Consider the following 14,180-nt stretch of genomic DNA (forward strand, 5'->3'; position numbering starts at 1 on the left):
GCCACACAATATACAGTATACCTCTACACTGTGCCCCACAATATACAGTATACCTCTACACTGTGCCCCACAATATACAGTATACCTCTACACTGTGCTACACAATATACAGTATACCGCTACACTGTGCCACACAATATACAGTATACCTCTACACTGTGCCACACAATATACAGTATACCGCTACACTGTGCCCCACAATATACAGTATACCTCTACACTGTGCCCCACAATATACAGTATACCTCTACACTGTGCCACACAATATACAGTATACCGCTACACTGTGCCACACAATATACAGTATACCTCTACACTGTGCCACACAATATACAGTATACCGCTACACTGTGCCACACAATATACAGTATACCTCTACACTGTGCCGCACAATATACAGTATAACTCTACACTGTGTCGCACAATATACAGTATATCTCTACACTGTGCCCCACAATATACAGTATACCGCTACACTGTGCCCCACAATATACAGTATACCTCTACACTGTGTCACACAATATGCAGTATACCTCTACACTGTGCCACACAATATACAGTATACCTCTACACTGTGCCCCACAATATACAGTATACCTCTACACTGTGCCCCACAATATACAGTATACCGCTACACTGTGCCCCACAATATACAGTATACCGCTACACTGTGCCACACAATATACAGTATACCTCTACACTGTGCCCCACAATATACAGTATACCTCTACACTGTGCCCCACAATATACAGTATACCGCTACACTGTGCCCCACAATATACAGTATACCGCTACACTGTGCCACACAATATACAGTATACCTCTACACTGTGCCCCACAATATACAGTATACCTCTACACTGTGCCCCACAATATACAGTATACCTCTACACTGTGCCCCACAATATACAGTATACCGCTACACTGTGCCCCACAATATACAGTATACCTCTACACTGTGCCCCACAATATACAGTATACCTCTACACTGTGCCACACAATGTACAGTATACCTCTACACTGTGCCACACAATATACAGTATACCTCTACACTGTGCCCCACAATATACTGTATACCTCTACACTGTGCCCCACAATATACAGTATACCTCTACACTGTGCCCCACAATATACAGTATACCTCTACACTGTGCCCCACAATATACAGTATACCGCTACACTGTGCCACACAATATACAGTATACCTCTATACTGTGCCCCACAATATACAGTATACCTCTACACTGTGCCACACAATATACAGTATACCTCTACACTGTGCCACACAATATACAGTATACCGCTACACTGTGCCACACAATATACAGTATACCTCTACACTGTGCCCCACAATATACAGTATACCTCTACACTGTGCCCCACAATATACAGTATACCTCTACACTGTGCTACACAATATACAGTATACCGCTACACTGTGCCACACAATATACAGTATACCTCTACACTGTGCCACACAATATACAGTATACCGCTACACTGTGCCCCACAATATACAGTATACCTCTACACTGTGCCCCACAATATACAGTATACCTCTACACTGTGCCACACAATATACAGTATACCGCTACACTGTGCCACACAATATACAGTATACCTCTACACTGTGCCACACAATATACAGTATACCGCTACACTGTGCCACACAATATACAGTATACCTCTACACTGTGCCGCACAATATACAGTATAACTCTACACTGTGTCACACAATATACAGTATATCTCTACACTGTGCCCCACAATATACAGTATACCGCTACACTGTGCCCCACAATATACAGTATACCTCTACACTGTGTCACACAATATACAGTATACCTCTACACTGTGCCCCACAATATACAGGATCTCTACACTGTGCCACACAATATACAGTATACCTCTACACTGTGCCCCACAATATACAGTATACCTCTACACTGTGCCCCACAATATACAGTATACCGCTACACTGTGCCCCACAATATACAGTATACCGCTACACTGTGCCACACAATATACAGTATACCTCTACACTGTGCCACACAATATACAGTATACCTCTACACTGTGCCCCACAATATACAGTATACCGCTACACTGTGCCACACAATATACAGTATACCTCTACACTGTGCCCCACAATATACAGTATACCTCTACACTGTGCCCCACAATATACAGTATACCTCTACACTGTGCTACACAATATACAGTATACCGCTACACTGTGCCACACAATATACAGTATACCTCTACACTGTGCCACACAATATACAGTATACCGCTACACTGTGCCCCACAATATACAGTATACCTCTACACTGTGCCCCACAATATACAGTATACCTCTACACTGTGCCACACAATATACAGTATACCGCTACACTGTGCCACACAATATACAGTATACCTCTACACTGTGCCACACAATATACAGTATACCGCTACACTGTGCCACACAATATACAGTATACCTCTACACTGTGCCGCACAATATACAGTATAACTCTACACTGTGTCACACAATATACAGTATATCTCTACACTGTGCCCCACAATATACAGTATACCGCTACACTGTGCCCCACAATATACAGTATACCTCTACACTGTGTCACACAATATACAGTATACCTCTACACTGTGCCCCACAATATACAGTATCTCTACACTGTGCCACACAATATACAGTATACCTCTACACTGTGCCCCACAATATACAGTATACCTCTACACTGTGCCCCACAATATACAGTATACCGCTACACTGTGCCCCACAATATACAGTATACCGCTACACTGTGCCACACAATATACAGTATACCTCTACACTGTGCCACACAATATACAGTATACCTCTACACTGTGCCCCACAATATACAGTATACCTCTACACTGTGCCCCACAATATACAGTATACCGCTACACTGTGCCCCACAATATACAGTATACCTCTACACTGTGCCCCACAATATACAGTATACCTCTACACTGTGCCACACAATGTACAGTATACCTCTACACTGTGCCACACAATATACAGTATACCGCTACACTGTGCCACACAATATACAGTATACCTCTACACTGTGCCCCACAATATACTGTATACCTCTACACTGTGCCCCACAATATACAGTATACCTCTACACTGTGCCCCACAATATACAGTATACCGCTACACTGTGCCCCACAATATACAGTATACCGCTACACTGTGCCCCACAATATACAGTATACCTCTATACTGTGCCCCACAATATACAGTATACCGCTACACTGTGCCCCACAATATACAGTATACCTCTACACTGTGCCACACAATATACAGTATACCTCTACACTGTGCCCCACAATGTACAGTATACCTCTACACTGTGCCCCACAATATACAGTATACCTCTACACTGTGCCGCACAATATACAGTATACCGCTACACTGTGTAGTCTGTTCTATAAGTACCATTGTTTTGTGGCGGCGGACAGAAAATAATCTGGAAGTGCCCCTCCCGAGACCAGGCTCTGGATCCGCCACTGCTCCTCCCGCCCTCCCCATGCCCCTTTTTGGGAAGGTGGCGAGGGCAGCTTAGAAACGCCACTTGCTCCTAGAATTCCGTCCATTGTTTGATAAGTTTTGGCGAATCTTTAAACCTTACACTTTTTTTTAGAATTTATTTATGCTGCTCCCTACTGGAATGAGTTTGCGACTTTTTTGCAACTTTTTCTTGCAAAACTGGAGTAACTCGCCCCAAAACTTCTAACTTTTTTACTCCAATATTCTGGCAAAAAAGAATGGTATATTGCCCTCACGCTGTCTAAATTTTTATGAATTTGCCTCATAGTCTAATAAAAAAGTAGCAGAAAACCCTACTCATATGTTACCGTTCTCCTCCTTTCTTTTAGTCTTCATCTTTACTATGTCCTGAACATTGAACATGTTTATCCTGGTGACAGCAAACAATATCCAGTTGGCAAAGGATAATACCTAGGTGAGAGGGGATGATGCCCAGGTGACGGGGACAATGCTCAGGTAACAGAGAATACCCATGTGACAGGAAATGATGCCCAGGTGACGGGACGCGTGCTCTGCTAACAGGGAACAATGCCTATGTGACAGGGGACAAGGCCTGGGTGACAGATGACAATACCCAGGTAACAGGGAACGATGCCCAGGTGACAGGGGACAATGCCCAGGTGACAATGCTCAGGTGACAGGGAACAATTCCCAAATGACCATGCCCAGATGACCATGAATGATGCCAAGGTGACAATGCTCAGGTGACAACAAAGGATGTCCAGGTGACGGGGAACAATTCCTAAGTCATCATGCCCAGGTGATAGGGGATGATGGCCAGATAACGGGGGACGATGCCCAGGGATCGGGTGACAATGCTCAGGTAAGAGGACAATATCCAGGTGACAGAGGATTAGGTCCATGTGACAATGCTTAGGTAGTAGGAAGCAATGCCCAGGTGACAGGAGATCATGCCCTGGTAACAGGGAACAATGCCCACATGACAGGGGACAATGCCGAGGTAACAGAGGATGATACCCAGTTAACAGGGAAGAATGACCAGGTGACAGGCTCCAATGCCCAGGCGAGAGCGGGAAATGCCCAGGTCACAGGGAACAATTCCCAGGTGATCATGCCCAAGTGACAGGGAATGATGACAAGGTGACGGGGGACGATGCCCGGGTGACAGGGTGCTAGTACATGGCACTGCTAAGCTTTGGTTTTTATACTTTATTCTGCCATTGAGAAACTTTTTGGAAGCAGCAGAGACAACCCCAACCAGGCAAAGCTCCTATAAATCAGTGCATGTCCTTTATAAAATGAGAGCAGTGATTTTATGTCTGAGACACGGCAGGGTAATAATTCCCATAGTGTCCTGTACTCAGGAGATGACACTCCATGAGAGGCTTGAAGATGGAGATTGTCTGACAGCCTTTACAGAAATAGAGCGAGCCGGGGATCTGCAGAAAACACTGTCATTTAATTAAAGCGTCCTGTAAAAATCAATCTCCCCCTGTTAGCTGGGAACATTGTCAGAGCCGCAGACCACGATCTTTTAATGGGGCTTTCACGCCGCTGACAGATGTCTTATACTCTTATCAAGCTTCTTACACGCACAATTAGCCTCTTTTAGGGCCAGTCAAATACTTAGAAAAGTTTTTGTCAAGTCTTGTTTAGCTCTGGGAATCGTTTACTTTACCGCTCTGAATTCTGTCAGCAGATTTTCCTCTGTTTTACAGAGGCTTTACAGATGTTTGGGGACATACAGTGCTAAGTCTCCAGCAATATTCTAGCGTCGTCATGGGTTCATCTAAGCTCTGTTACATCCATGCATGTTGGAGCCTTTCATTATGGGCCGCTGTGTCATGTGATCCCAGTCTGACCACCAGTCCACAGCTTGCTCTCCTGTGTAGACAGGTTTCCAGTCTCTCCTGTGCGGCTGACTTCCTGTGACCTACAGAATTTCTTCAATGTCTAATAAATCCCTCCTGTCAGCTCTCAGACCGCTCTCACCAAGCTCTGCCCTTCTCGTTCCTCTGTTTGCCCTTTCATAAATAGAGTGCTGATGAATAAATCATTTCCGGCTAAACCTTTTTTGGGCTCATAACTTCTAACCTTCCACAGTGCAGCCGTTCCTGAGATCTGCCTCCTGGTCACGTGGTCCCTCCAGATGGATTGTCTCCTTGTCTCCCGGTCTTCTCTTCCTGCCATGAGCAGGAGATGGAACGTCATGAATGTCGTCACCGCCTCTTGCAAAATAAAGCTCCGCCCGACTGTCCTCACTCACCATGCAAGTGCACTATGCTGAATGCTAGTGCGCATGCGCGGGATTGCCGTCTGTATTGTACATGCTTCTATGTGAAGCCTGTACTGACTCCCGCACAGCGCGATGTAAGCACTGTGCAGGAGCGACAGCATAGCAATCAGCCACAGAGGCTGATGGCTATGCTGTGCATGTCCCAGGGGGCACTTTGGATGGCAAACAGGGGGCAATGGATGGCACAAGGGGACCTGGATGGCACAAGGGGGGCAATGGATGGCAGAATGGGGCACTGGACGGCAAATAGGGGCACTGGATGGCAAACAGGGGGCAATGGATGGCACAATGGGGGCAATGAATGGCACAAAGGGCCACTGGATGGCAAACAGGGGGCACTGGATGGCACAATGGGGGCAATGGATGACACAAGGGGCAATGGATGGCACAAAGGGGCACTGGATGGCACAATGGGGGCAATAGATGTCACAAGGGGGCAATGAATGGCAAACCGGGGCACTGGATGGCAAACAGGGGTACTGGATGGCAAACAAGGGGGCACTGGATGGCACAAGGGGGGCAATGGATAGCAGAATGGGGGTACTGTGGATGGCACTGTTATGGACGCACTGTGGATGGCACTGTTATGGGATCACTGTGGATGGCACTGTTATGGACGCACTGTGGATGGCACTGTTATGGGGGCAGTGTGGATGGCACTGTTATGGGGGCAGTGTGGATGGCACTGTTATGGGTATACTGTGGATGGCACTGTTATGGATGCACTGTGGATGGCACTGTTATGGGTATACTGTGGATGGCACTGTTATGGATGCACTGTGGATGGCACTGTTATGGGGGCAGTGTGGATGGCACTGTTATGGGTATACTGTGGATGGCACTGTTATGGATGCACTGTGGATGGCACTGTTATAGGTATACTGTGGATGGCACTGTTATGGACGCACTGTGGATGGCACTGTTATGGACGCACTGTGGATGGCACTGTTATGGACGCACTGTGGATGGCACTGTTATGGGGGCAGTGTGGATGGCACTGTTATGGGTATACTGTGGATGGCACTGTTATGGATGCACTGTGGATGGCACTGTTATGTGGGTAGTGTGGATGGCACTGTTATGGGAATACTGTGGATGGCCCTGTTATGGGGGCACTGTGGATGACACTTATGGGGGCACTGTGGATGGCACTGTTATGAAGGCACTGTGGATGTCATTGTTATGGGTGCTGAGTATAAGTTATAGGGCTCGTGCACAGAACCGTATCTGTTTTGCGGTCTGCAAATTGCATATCCACTAAATAAGGTTACTGTCCGTGTGCGATTCACTTTTTTTTTTTTTCAGTCCCATTGAGTTCTTTGGGTTTTAGATCTGCATTATGTGGACCAGAATAGGACATGTTCTATCTTTCTCAGAACTGACATCCGGATGTGGAAAGCACATGGACGTCATCAGTGTGTTCTCTACATCCGTATGTCAGTTCCAGTAAAGATAGAACATGTCCTATTCTGGTCTTCAAAATGAGGACCTCAAATCCATAGAACTCAATGGGACTGCAAAAATTGTGGATCGCAAAATGGATACGGTCGTGTGCATAAGGGTTTAGATACAAAATGGTATTAGATACACAGCTCAGCAGGCAGTATCGCACACAACAAGCTCTGTATCAGGCACACATACATGTTAGGATTAGACACAGATGTGTTTGGACATGCTTGCCGATTCCAGCCTTTTTTCACACTCTGGAGATGGTGAGGGAAGAGCCGGTGGACGGTCAGCGATGAGTTTAGATACACAGCTCAGCAGGCTGTATCACACAGGATAGGATTAGATACATATATGTTTGGGTGTGCTTGCTGCTTCCAGCTGTTTATTACACTCTGGAGATGGTGAGGGCAGAGCCTGTGGATGGTCAGTGATGAGATTTAGACACTGAGTGAGAAGTAGACTCATGTCTGGTTGCAGAAAGATGGACACAGGAGTTATAGATGTAGTAGCTGCTGCAGACAGAGCAGAGTGGGGGGCGTGGCCAGCCTGTGACTCATCACTGTGCAGTGCAGCCAGACTTGTGTATCAATAAAGTTATGTATTCAACAAAACAAGAAGGGGAGAAAGTAAACAGATCTGCCAGGATAATCTGATGTCTTCCAGGGGGGAAGGAAAGCTCGGACATGAAAAACAGGTATTGGGGGCATATGTATGGATGCTGAGGGGTGTTAGGAGCACATAAAAAGAATTTTGATTTTGGGACCGGACAACCTCTTTAAGGCTAGTTTCACACTAGTGCTAGAAATCCGCCAGACTGTTCCGGGAGGGAACAGCCCGCCAGATCTCTCTGCATTCCGGCATTGCCAAAAACTTGAAAGTCTCCGTCTGGCCCTATTAACTATAATGGGGACTGGCAGAGATCCAGCCGCAATTCGGCAAATATGCCGAGAATCGGCCAGAAGAAAACCGCCAGCAGATCTCTAGTACTAGTGTGAAGCTAGCCTAAGAAATCAGGAGTGCAGTAATAAATTAGATGAGTCCGTACAATAATTAGCAACAGAGTCATAAAGCCTCACTGACTTTGCCTGTCTATGCTTTTTGTGTGCTGTGCTCAGTATCTCCAGTGTATCCTATGAGATCTACTGTAGCTTCACAGCAGTGTGAGTCAGGGAAGAGCAGTGTGAAGCTAGAGCTCATGGGATACATTGGAGATCCTGCACACAGCCCACACAGATAGTATAGACAGGCAGTTTGAATCTGTGGAGTTTTATCTTACTATCTGTGTGTGTTGTGTGCAGAATCTCCAGTATATCGTATGAGATGCAACTTCACACTGCCTGTCTATGCTATCTGTGTGTGCGGTGTGCAGAATCTCCAGTGTATCCTATAAGATGCAGCTTCACACTGCTCTTTCCAGACTCACACCGCTTGTCTATGCTATCTGTGCATGCTGTGTGCAGAATCTCCAATCTATCCTACGAGTTTCAGCTTCATATTGCAAATGCTGACAGGTATAAATCTATCCCAAGCAGGAGGCAGGGGAGACAGGCTGAAGTGCATTACCTAGAATACACTGAGACTGCAGTGTAAGGGAACCACTGTTCTATGTCCCTGATCTATTACTTGCTACCCTCAGAAGGGACTCAGGGCAAGTTTAGCATGAGACTCCAGAGACATGATGAAAAATGTAGGCTGCAATAGGGGAACCATAGAGGGAAATATGGAATCAAAATCTCAGATAACCATAGATATCACTTCACCTAAAACAGGTTTACACAAGAGCCTCTACATTATTATTTAACCCTGTCCTGACCTTCACTGTACATGGGTCTTTAAAGATGGTGCCAACTCAGAAGCTGGTACAGACACCACGGCATCTGACCTTTGCATTCCAGTCCTTTAATCGGTTCCCTCACCCCAAGATCAAGGGAGCCATTTAGTTTCTATGACAGCCACGGGCTTTATGAAGGACACAGCGACGATCCTATTATAGAGCCTGCTTGTGGCAGGGCTCCATAGGAACACAATGAATCTCCCATAGACTACAATGTTAAATCATTGCAGTCTATGGAAGGAGCGATTAGACAACTGCATGTAAAAGTCCCCCAGGGGGAGTTAAAATATGTAAATAAAAAGTTTTTAAAAACATAAAAATTCTAATTACCCCACCCTTTTCCCATGGTAAAAATAAATAAACAATACCAAAATAAAGATCATTAGTATACCCGCATCTAAAAACACCAGTAGTATTAAAGCATAAAAATCTTGATTTTATTTATTCATTTGCTCTATATGGCATAACGGAAAAAAAATCTAAATGGCCGATTTGCCTTTTTTTTTTATAAGTATTAAAACAACAGAAATTTTTTTAAAATGTGTTATCGCTGTATTCATACTCACTCAGAGAATGAAGGCAACTGGTTAGTTTTGCATCACTAAACCCATAAAACTAACCCCATAAAACCGTCAGAATTGTGGTTTTTCCCCAATTTTATCCCATTTGGAATTTATTTCCAGCTTCCCACGACATCGTACACAATATAACACGGTGTAATTCGAAAGTGAAACTTGTCCCGCAAAAAACAAGCCATCACACAGCGATGTGATTGGAAAAATAAAAACATTATGGCCCCTGGAAAGGCCTGGAGTAAAAAACTAAAATGAAAAAAATGGAAAATCATAGGGGCAGGAAGAGGTTAATGCTGCACTACATAGGCAAACATTTCTTTTTTCAATTCACGTCTAGATTCACAGTTTTAGTAGTTTACCGCGTATCTAGTTATAATCTTTATATCATATTGAAATCTTGTACTGATCCTGAGTTACATCATATCTTGTACTCCATTCACATCCACAGCTGCGTTCACAATTATGCTGGTTTTTGTGTCAGTGATATGCTGGCAGACATATGTTACCCACACTACCTGAGCTCCTGTGATGCATTGCCTTGTGTAAAGTTTACATGCGGCACACTGTGTGTCTGCAGCTTTGGATGTAACTGGAGTATGAGATCTTATTTATCATCAGTACAATACAGGATTACTCCTCATCCTCTGCAGATTATATCTACATGTAAATGGCTGGGCTCATATCTGCTGTGTCTGTCTTGGCTCGGTCTCGGTCATACTCCCACCCCCACCCACATCCACCGAGTCCTGGAACAGCTCCCGTATGAGGTTTATCAATGTGGATTCAACCGAGAAACTGCAAAAAATCCTAATTAAAAAATAAAAAATAAGAGAGAAACCTCTCCCTGGCAGGAATGTCTCCTCTCCACAAATAATAATAATACCTTCCGCAGGCGCGGTGACTGGCAGGCGGCTCTGATAAGGAAGCGCGCCTCCGTCTAGCCGTTCTGTTTTCATGCAGATATTTTGGAATTTTATTTGTGCATTGAAGAAAATTAAGACAATTAAGAAAAGTGGTGCCCCTGCTTATCACCCCGGCAGCACCTTCAGTGTGAGGGAAATAAGGAAATGCAAGACGCGGGGCAGGAGATTCTCCATCTTTTTTTGAGCGTTTGACTGACAAATAAATGCTCTTGGGCTGTGAAGAAAAGTAAAGTGAAGGGAGATGTGTGTTACTTAAAGGGGTTGTCCAGGGTTTTATTTTTGACGTGATCTATACTGCTCCCCTCCGCTCCGGTGCTCTGGCTCCCGTCCCCGCCTGTCTACTTCTGCATGGACCGGATCACGTGCTCCACTGCAGACAATGACTGACCTCAGCTGTGACGTGTTCCAAAGTTGGGTCATGTGCCGCTTGGGGGCGTGTCACCGCTTGGCTGCAACGGCACACGTGACCTTGTCCATGAGGATGTTGATAGGCGGGGACTGAAAGTCCAGCCAATATAGCCCTGGACCTACGGAGTGGCAGGGAGCAGGTAAATATGGATTTTTTCACAGGTACCGTTGGGTGGGATGGGAGATAATAAAAAACAAAAAAACAAAAACAACCCTTTAAGGACTTGGTTGCTCTCACTTCATGGCTATTGAGCAGGAAGGAGCGGAGAGTCAACAGTAGGGACCTAACGCACGTTTCCGGAAAGTGGTCGATTCTGGAGTCATTCATTTCCTGTGGATGAATCTACTCTTCAATGTGATACTCTGTGCTGAGCTGGTGTATCTAAGGCCTCTTTCACACTTGCGTTGTCCGGATCCGTCGTGTACTCCATTTGCTGGAAGTGCCCGCCGGATCCGTAACACCGCTAGTGAACTGAAAGCATTTGAAGACTGATTCGTCTTCAAAATGCGTTCAGTGTTACTATGGCAGCCAGGACGCTATTAAAGTCCTGGTTGCCATAGTAGTAGTGGGGAGCGGGGGAGCAGTATACTTACCGTCCGTGCGGCTCCCGGGGCGCTCCAGAATGACGTCAGAGCGCCCCATGCGCATGGATGACGTGATCCATGCGATCACGTCATCCATGCGCGTGGGACGCCCTGACGTCACTCTGGAGCGCCCCGGGAGCCGCACGGACGGTAAGTATACTGCTCCCCCGCTCCCCGCTACACTTTACCATGGCTGCCAGGACTTTAGCGTCCTGGCAGCCATAGTAACCATTCAGAAAAAGCTAAACGTCGGATCCGGTAATGCGCCGAAACGACGTTTAGCTTAAGGCCGGATCCGGATTAATGCCTTTCAATGGGCATTAATTCCGGATCCAGCCTTGCGGCAAGTCTTCAGGATTTTTGGCCAGAGCAAAAGGCGCAGCATGCTGCGGTATTTTCTCCGGCCAAAAAACGTTCCGTTCCGGAACTGAAGACATCCTGATGCATCCTGAACGGATTTCTCTCCATTCAGAATGCATGGGGATAATCCTGATCAGGATTCTTCCGGCATAGAGCCCCGACGACGGAACTCTATTCCGGAAAAGAACAACGCAAGTGTGAAAGGGCCCTAACGCTACCCTGAGTGATACGTGTTTTGCGGAACGGAACAGCTGGCCCCTGTTGGGACAAAACCCCCATCTCTATGATTGTCGGGATGCCAGTTGAAGTTTTGTTGATGAGCGCTCAGAGGGAGCTGACACAGACATACTTGCTGAATCAAATCCTCTCTCTCTCCTTTATTCCATAAAAAGCATACATTTCTATAACACTATAGATAACAACAGACAAATCTGGCACACCACCAAGAGGGTGGAAATCGAAACAAATGATTCGATTGGTTATTCATAAAAGGTAATACTTTCGCATCATACTAAAAGAATTCTAATTAATTAAGAAGTTTCCGTGAAACTGAGAAACCAAAACATAACATTCTTGGACATCAAACTCTGATAAGGGGAGCCAGGGAGCTGCCTTACCCTGGCCTTGAAGCTAGGATACACAAAGACTCCCCACCCCACTCATCCTTCGCAGCCGTCTCAGTAATTTTCCACATATGAACAAGATGGAGGACGTATTTATACAAAATGGATTCTCATCCCTCACATTGCCCCAATTTTGAGATATCTTGGAACTGACATCTTAACCCAGAGGTACTTTAGGTGGGATAGGTCCAACTGCCAGCCGGAGGACAGATTCCCTCTCAGGTATTGATGCCGTTCCCAAGACCTCTCAATAATCCTGGTAGTTTCTCCTGTTGGTACAGAACCCGTTGGTGCACATAAACATAAGCTTAATCACAGCATATACTACTATTATAATCAACACTACTTGCATTATTGTTTGTCTTGCCACCAGGGAGCCTCCACCCACCCTGCTATGGGGAGAGAGACTGCAGTGGAATTATACTTTTGATCATCAGACCCTGGTCTTCTTTGTGAGACAAACTGCCAACAAGACATATGAATAAGTTCTTTAAAAGTCAAAGGGATTGCCAGATAAGGCATAGTTCTTGAACTCACGGGACTGTGAGTACAGATCCAATGGTCTTTAAATTTACGGTCAGTGTCATTGAGTCATCTAAACAGCACCTGGTGGTGTCTGATAAGTGCATTGTCCCAATTATCCTTCAGTTATTGGTACAAGGCTGTTGTTCCTAGGATTAGGGTGGCCATCAGCAGGAGGAAACTCATCCTTGGGCGTCTGAACTTTCTTGCAGGGAGAAGCGTGTATCCAGTTAGGCTTTCCTTCAACCTTTACTGCTGTATGAGTAGTCAAAAAGACTTGGAAAGGACCATCAAATCTGGGATCCAGGCCTTTCCTCACATTTCTTTTTATCACCACCCAGTCTCCTGGTTGCAGACTGTGTGTTCCTTCTTCTGGATCTGAAAGGGAAGCAAACACTTGTTTATAGGTGTGCTTAAGCCTCTTTCTGAGGGCCCGCATGTAGCTTGTTGGGCTATCACGGTTCATTTGCAATTGTTGTGGAAAATACAATCCTAATCTAATTCCAAACCGAATCTCAAATGGTGATAATCCTGTCTGATTCAATAACTTCTGGGACACCATACCTGCACACTAGTTCACTGACCAGCTTCTTCGCTACTGGGAAGGCTTCCGGCCACCCTGAAAAGAGATGATCACACACATGGACAAATTCATATACCCCTACCTTAGGCAGTTGTATATAGTCTATCTGCAGTCTCTGGAAAGGGTAAAGTGGTCTGGGGGTGTGCTTGCTTGGAGTCTTCACCACTTGACCGGGGTTGTTCAATGCACAGACCATACATCCTTGTACAAACCGAGCGGCTACTGTAGAAAATCCTAGAGCAAGCCACCCTGGATTAACCACACTTACCATGGCACCTTTTGATGGTGGTGAGTGGGCTCGTGGACCTCCTAAGCCATAGCTGGGTATAAAGGGCATGGTAGACAAATTTTGTCCTTGTTTTTCCAAATTCCATGTTCATCAGGTTTGGCCCCTTGTTTTGCCCAAAGTTCATTTTCCTCAGGAGGGGCTTGTTGGAGCATTCCTTGAAATGTACTTATCGAAATGTCCTCAGGTCTC

General features: G+C 45.7%; 1 long non-coding RNA gene across 1 annotated transcript in view; it reads left to right on the forward strand.

The window, feature by feature from the left end:
- The window catches only part of LOC122929072, a 50,344-nt gene that overhangs the window by 3,854 nt on the left and 32,310 nt on the right, over positions 1-14,180 (forward strand). The window contains exon 2 of the long non-coding RNA XR_006387953.1: positions 3,913-4,039. This is a non-coding gene — a long non-coding RNA (uncharacterized LOC122929072). The remainder of the gene's footprint in view (positions 1-3,912; positions 4,040-14,180) is intronic.

This window comes from Bufo gargarizans, chromosome 2 (genome assembly GCF_014858855.1).
Source record: "Bufo gargarizans isolate SCDJY-AF-19 chromosome 2, ASM1485885v1, whole genome shotgun sequence".
Lineage (NCBI taxonomy): Eukaryota > Metazoa > Chordata > Amphibia > Anura > Bufonidae > Bufo > Bufo gargarizans.